Source organism: Rhagoletis zephyria, unplaced genomic scaffold (genome assembly GCF_001687245.7).
Source record: "Rhagoletis zephyria isolate East Lansing unplaced genomic scaffold, Rhagoletis_zephyria_1.1 Rzeph_scaffold_02721, whole genome shotgun sequence".
NCBI lineage: Eukaryota > Metazoa > Arthropoda > Insecta > Diptera > Tephritidae > Rhagoletis > Rhagoletis zephyria.
In genome coordinates this window covers 41,711-49,466 of record NW_016159805.1, presented here as the reverse complement: position 1 = coordinate 49,466, position 7,756 = coordinate 41,711, and positions in this window count along the sequence as shown.

Sequence of the window (7,756 nt, the reverse complement as noted above, 5' to 3'; positions counted from 1 at the left end):
TAATACGTGATAACTCTTAAAATAGTAGCCTATTTTCCAACATAGGTCATAAGCTATCTCTGTGCGAAATGCCATGCAAATCTGTTCAGTCGTTTCCGCGTATTAATTTAATTAAAACTTTTTTAACAGGTGGCAACTCTTTCAAAAAATTAGCCTATTTTCCACTGTAGGTGATAAGCTATGTGCTTGTAAAATTTCATGCAAATCCGTTCAGACTTTTCCGCGTATTAATTTAATTAAACTTTTTTAGCAGGTGGTAACTCTTAAAAAAGGTAGCCTATTTTTCAAGCTAGCTCATAAGCTCTCCGTGTGAAAACTTCCATGCAAATCAGTTCACTAATTTCCGCGTATTAATTAAATTAAACATTTCTAACAGGTGGCAACTCTTAAAAAAGTAGCCTACTTTCTAAACTAGGTCATAAGCTATCTGTGTACAAAATTTCATGCAAATCCGTTCAGTCGTTTCCGCGTATTAATTTAATGAAACTAATTTTCCAACCTAGGTCATAAGCTACCTGTGTGCAAATTTCATGCAAATCCATTCAGTCGTTCCCGCATATTAAATAAATTAAACTTTTTTAACAGGTGGCAACTCTTAAAAAAATAGCCTATTAACCAATCTGCCCCATAAGCTATCTGCGTACCAAATTTCATGCAAATCCGTTCAGTCGTTTCCGCGTGATGATTTCCCAAACATCCAAACATACAAACTTTCACATTTATAATATTAGTAAGAGTAAGATATATTTTCACTATCACCAAGGGATTTGAGAAAAATTAGGTTTTCGACCCGCCCTAATACATATGTATGTTATACATATATACATGTATGTTCATCAGCTATCAACGGTCCCAGTTAAAATGATTTCACTATTTTTTTTAATTTTTTCCTTGCTTTTTTATCAATAGACTACTAAACTTTTGCCTAAAACCATCTGCGAATATCAAAACCAGTTGCAACAAATGAGTTCATACATATGTATATATGTATGTATTTACACACAAACTGCAGGGAAACCTCGAACTGGTGAAGCAAATTTGTAGTTCCGTACTAGATCTTTATCGCCGAAAACTAACTAGTCCGATAATAACTAGATCGGCACCAGTTCAAAAGCAGCGAGATGTACTTAAAAAAAAGTTAGTTTTAGAAATCTATATCTAACATGACGAATTTGGAACTGGTTGGAAACTATAGAAAAGGGATGCAGAACCTACTAGATCTCATCTGGCGAATTTTGAGCTAGCTTCTTTACTTAAAATAGATTTTTGCTTGACAGCTTTTTCATTCGACTACGCTTTCAGTCTGTACTTCACAGATGCTTTTTCATAGTTTCGCAATACAAAACTAAAATTTGTGTTAACATGTTAACATTTTGGGACCTTCTGGAATCTAACAGCCAGCACCTACGCAAATTCAGCTACAACTAAAGGTATGTAAACGTGTTCCCAAATGCCTAATTTTTACATTAATTCAAACAAATTTAATTTCCTGATTGAAAACACATTTCTTTGCAAATAATTTAAAATCGCTACCATGGTAAAACCAAAAAGACTGTTTGCAAAAATTTTATTACTTTTTTTCCTCTGTCGATTTTATAACTGGTTCGGAACTATAGAAAACGGGATGCAAAGCAATCTGGACCCATCTGTCGAATTAAGGACTGGTTCTGAACTATAGAAAAGGTAATGCAGCGGGGGAGATTTTCCAATTAGCAGGTGGTAACTCGTACTAGAAGCGCAACAGTTCAGAACTAGAGATTTTCCTCACAGGATATATACATATAGGTAAAAAGCCGTATGCATGTGCGCAGTTTGCATAATCGGTAGTAATAATCGATAGAACCGCATTTCCTCTTACTGCCATACCTAAACAAAAGCGTTAGCGTTGTCTGGCTGTCAAAAAATTCTCATGCCCATACAATTTGTATGAAACATACCGAAACAACGCGGCGTCAACGCTGAGCGGTTGGAAATTCCGATTTTGACAGGGGGGCGTTAGGTATTAAAGTTGGCTGCAGAAAACGGCGAAACTGTCATTTTTGTGTTACACACAAACAAACCTATGCTTATTGTTGGTGTTATTTCTGCATTTGACGGAGCGTTGACGCTTTTGTTTAGGTATGGCACTTCGGCGCTAACGCTAGGCGTCAGAAACCGTTCCGCCCAACGCTTTTGTTTAGGTATGGCAGTTACTCTGCTTATGCCTAAATGTATGCAACCATTTGAAATAGCAAGTAAACACAGGGTGCTTCTAATTAAATAAAAAATCTTCTGCTGCAATACACATGCTTAATGTGACCAACCGTACTTCTTTCGGAAGTACAGTACTTCTTTTTTCGCTCTTGTACTTCGTACTTCGAAGTACAGTCAAATGTACTTCTTTGCGATATTTTGTACTTCAGGAGGGAGATTCTGTAACCAGTCAGCGACAATTTCCGGATCGCTAGGATATAAATGTGTTTGCGTCAAAAAGAACGATAGCGATTCGAAAATTGTCGCTAACTGGTAACAGGATCTCCTCCCCGGTCCGTCACATGGCCTGGGCGATACATTCGTTAAAACCATTAAAGGCGCCGGGGACCGATGGCATCACACCTGCGAAGCTTTGCAGCTCTGAAGGTGTCGTGCAATTGGTTTGATCCTATTTATGCGAACTGCATGAGGACCGGGTACATCCCGAAGGTTTGGAAGATAGTCAGTTTTGCGTTCATCCCGATGGCCGGAAAAGGCTCTCATGTTTTCNAGGTCGGTGAATACCGCTCTGCACACATTGCTAAAGTGCTCAGAGGAAGCCTCCACGCATGAAGATTATGCAGTAGGGGCCTTCGATATCGAAGGAGCCTTTAACAATGTCACTCCGGAGGCAATAGTCAAGTATATTCATAATCTAGGGGTTGAAACCAACCAAATAAGCTTACTTCGTGACAGAACACTCGCGGCGGGGTGGGGGAGCGTCTGCAATCAGTGCAGAGCCAATAGAACCACTCCACAAGGTGGTGTTCCCTCTCCCCTGCTCTGTATTGCGGTTGTAAACGACCTTTTAGAGGAATTGGAAAATTTGGGCTTTCGGGTAATCGCCCATGTAGATGATGTGGAATAGGGATGCAAAAAAAACATCGATACATCGGAAACATCGATGTTTGCTATTCGATGTATCGAATAAAAACGATGTTTTGGACCTTCCGATATACATCGATATATCGATGTATATTTTTCGATGCATCGACATTTGTGTGCAATGTACACTGTACCAAGACGAATTTACACAAGGTGGTGTTAACAGCTCAAAAACAAAAATTACAATAACAAATTATACGCACATTGACAACAGTACAAAACAAAATTTCAGCAAACACATCATTTAAACAAAAGGTACAAAGTCGTCGTGAAATCATCGGGTCCGATAAACCACCTTGTACAGATTCGCCTTGCACTTTACATACTAAAATTATTTTGTATGCTTTCAAACTCTTCGCTCCAGTAACTCACTATTTATTCACTATTAGAATATACATTCTATTAATAATATCCAAAATGTTATTGCATTAATAAATTGCTACTTTATTATTAGAAACATTTGGTGCCAAATACCATCTACAATATGATATTAATTGATATGATATTGACTCTCTAAAACCATTTGGAAATTTGGACAGTTTTTAAACAGCATATTCCAAAATGGTTTCACATAGCTTATCAACATAGAGAAATAATATAAAGTGTGCAAGCCAGTTTGATGTACGCTTATTTCAAAGCAAAATTTGAGTTTCTGGCATTAACACTTGGTTTTGTTGCATACCTCTGCCTGATTTCGGCTCATGTTCTCATCCTTATGGGCTGAAAACATCAGTAATGCGACGTTGTGTGTACTTTTGCAAAGCGAAAAGAATTTAATGACATGTTTATTTTTTTTTATTTTTTACTCAAATCAGAAAACTTCATAATATCTCTGTGAAAGTGAAATGAAGGAAAAAATTATGATAATAAATTGCCAAATAAGTGACTGAAATATAATGTCATTGCTAGCTGGCACACTTTATATTATTGTATTATGCTTATAAATATTTAACAATTGTCGCCACTTCCATACCGGCCGAAAATTTCGAAGCCTTCTCAAAAGAACAGAAAAAACTGGGATTTGTAACAGTTTAAATCAATTAATACATTTCACTGCGAGTTATTACTTAAACACTAATCGAAGTTACGATTGTTTCATTTTCTTGTTGTATATTTTTAATTGAAAGAAAATGCCGATATTTTCATTCGATGCATCGAAAATATCGATGTTTTTATACGATACATCGATATGTATCGATGCTATATTTCGATGCATCAAATCGAAGAAAACATCGATGTATTTTTTTGACTTGCATCCCTAATGTGGAACTTTTGGTTAACGGACGATCTCTATATGAGCCCTTGATTTTGAAAGTGGTATAAGTCATTTCCCAGCTCTTGAACTTAAATGATCGGTTACTGGTATCTGAACGCGTCGGTTATTCGTTCAACTTCATCAACCATTGGTAGAAGGTTTTGTCATTAGTTTACGACGATAGAACGATTTGCAGATGTATTCGGTTACAAGTAACCGGTCATTAAGCGCAAGAGCTGGGAAGTGACTTATACCACTTTCAAAATAAACGGCTCATATACCCTTTTTGATTTGGCTCAAGGTTACCTGAACCAGGTAGTTAAGAGGGCGATCAACGGCGGCTGTCGTAGAAGCCTAACATTGAGGAAATGGTAGGAAAGGCATCGGTTGCCTTGTACCGCTGTAGGGGTGCTATCGGTAAAAGGTGGGGTCCCTCGCCCAAATTAGTTCATTAGCTCTAGGAAGCCAGATTTATGCCTATATTGTTTCAAGGAGCCCTTGTCTGGTGAAACTCAATAGAGAAGGCTACAGTTGTAAAACAGGAATTGACGGAGCATTAGGAACCACACCTACACTGGAGCTTAACATACATATGTTGAACACGGTACCTACGGATATTGCAGACAGAATTGTCGCAGCACGAACCGCTATTAGGCTAAGGGAAACCGGGTCCTTTTGTGACATAAAAAGGAAAAGAAGACGTTTCGCTGCTGCAGCAAATGTTTTTATAGGGCACTTTAAAACACGTTATCTCTCAATGGCTAGTGATGGGGATTCTGCTAGGACATTGCATGCAGTGAGACTAGGAATTTCGACTGATCCTTTTGTATCAGCTGTCAAGAGGAAGATGAAGTGGAATCATCTCCACACTTTCTTTTAGACTGTCCAACTTTCGTGAGGCTAAGATGGAAGCATTTTGGTGGGCACTTCTGAACAAACACTGAGCTCACAGCGATCGAAATTAGCCGCATTCGACATTTCGTAATCGGCTCGCGACGTTAACTTAGCCCAACGTAACCTGTACTTCTTTGAGCTATGAAATAGTTGGTCACATTACACATGCTAAGCCCTTGGAATCTTTCTGCTGCGTTATAGCTTCGGAAATTTTACCCCTTCCAAAACCAAAAATGTGTACACATCAAAAATATAACCTTCCTGTACATCTAAAGGCCAAGCCCTTTCATTTGACACTTCATGGACGGTGCAAATCTTATGCAATTAACAAAATTGCCTTCGCATAGCATAGTATCTCTAGCCACACCAACTTTCCTCGAATGTTTGACGCAGCATATACATTCACTTATGAACGAGAACGACAGAAGTACGGTTGCCAGACGTACTGATTTTATCAGTACAGTACTGATTTTTCAACTCTTGTACTGATTTTATTCATTTCTCCAATCAGTACGCTAATGTCAAGATTTATCAAAATTTGTACTGATTTTTACTGATTTTCAATTCAAACAAAATTCTTTAAGATTTTCTTAAGGTTTTTAAATAACGTTTGAACTTCCTTAAACTGTACTGTAAAATACGTACCAGTTGCGATAATATGATGGAGCTTAAATTGTTCAAAAAGAAGGCTGAGGTTTTTTTGGCGTGTGTTGTAAGATATCGCGAAAATAACTTTCAGTTTAATAACAACAAATTTGCCTATAAGTTACAATTCTTTTTTCACAATTTACTGACATTTTAAGAGAATTTTGCATTCGCGACATAGAGTTAGATACTCTTTTCAGCGAATCCTTAGTCTTTCAAAGTTTTTGCGTAGTTGAAAAAATTAATTTAAGCCATGAGGAAATATAGATTAAGTCCTTAAATAGACGTACTTTTCCACTGTTTGAAAAAATATGTAATTTATTTTTTTTTTTCAATACCACACTCAAACGAAGCAACTGAGAGGATCTTAAGTATATAGTTATTTCCTGACGCAAAGAGAGAAATCGGCTTATAATTAAAATTTTTTTAAGTGAGCTTCAAATTAAGATTAATTTTGAAATTAAATGTATAGAATTCTTTGACTATTTAAACACTGAAGATTCAAATGATCTCATTCAAAAATGTCATAAATATAAAATAGTTTATTGGCTTCTGTACACTCATGTTAAAATGAATAACACTTTTATTTTCCTACTCCTGTACTTAAACCACAAAGACATCGCACAGTGGCCAATTTTTGGAAAACCCTGGCCAAAAGTCAAAAAAAAATGGTGCATTCGTATGCATAACCATCTTATATTGTTAGGAGGGCTCTACTGCGTATCGTTATGAGACAACAAGTCGATTCTCTTAAGGCATTTAGTGTTACAGAAGATCGAAGTGGCTGTTGCTAGCAATTCGCTCTAAACTTTTCGTAAATTAGAGTTTTCGTCGTTGTTAAAATCGTGGTATTATCTTTAAAAAAAAGAACAGTTTTCAAGCATCCGCTCATGGATATTGTAATCTAGAGTATGTAAGACATGTTTTTTCATTGTCACGCCATCTAAAAACTGACGTAAGACATATATATTCACGGATTAATTTTTTTTTGTATACTCATTAAGATGGATTAGGAAAATAGTTACGAGAGTGGTCGAGATGGGCGGTCTAATTTTCTTTTACATATATATTAAAGTTTTTCCCATCCACCTTGGTTAAAACCACCTGCCACAAGTCGCCACTGTAGTTTGGACATCAATTTTTATACGCGATTCTTAATTTGTTTATGCTTAAAAGATTTCAATTATGTAAAAAAAAATATTTCTGTCAAGATTTTGATGTTTTAAAGACTGGATGTTTTTAGAATTTAAATGATGTCAGAAAGTACTACTATATTAGAGTGCTCATCCATGGGCCTCTCATTATTGAATGGGCACCCCTGGGTAACTTTCCGAAAAAACCCAAGAGTCAAGGAATAAGGATATTAAAAAATATCGGCTGCTTGTATCCTCGGACCCTGTCATTTCAAGTTAACGTTTAAACCCACCAAAACAAAATCATAAACTGTCGTCAGATTCCATTAAATTATTATCAACTGTTGTAAATGCGGATGCGGAATTGCCATCAGTAAATATAGATACGAGCTTGGATACTTCAGATGACTACGAGTCTGACGGTGTATAAAATTGTTATCTTAAAAATATATTCCTGTACCAACAAATATGTATGTCTTGTTTATTGATTCATTCCAAATCCCGCTGTTCCCGTGTAAATTTGAACATCAAGATTTTTAGAAACAAACATTAAGACCTCGTTAGTGTTTGTCCGAGCTTCTCTTCCGATTTGTGGCGTGCGCCTTGATGTTGGCGCACAAAGGGGAGGGACCAACAGTTTTACGCCGAATCCGAATGGGAATTTTATTTTTATGAGAAGCTGTTCTTCGTGGCTGAATACACTCGGGGGTTT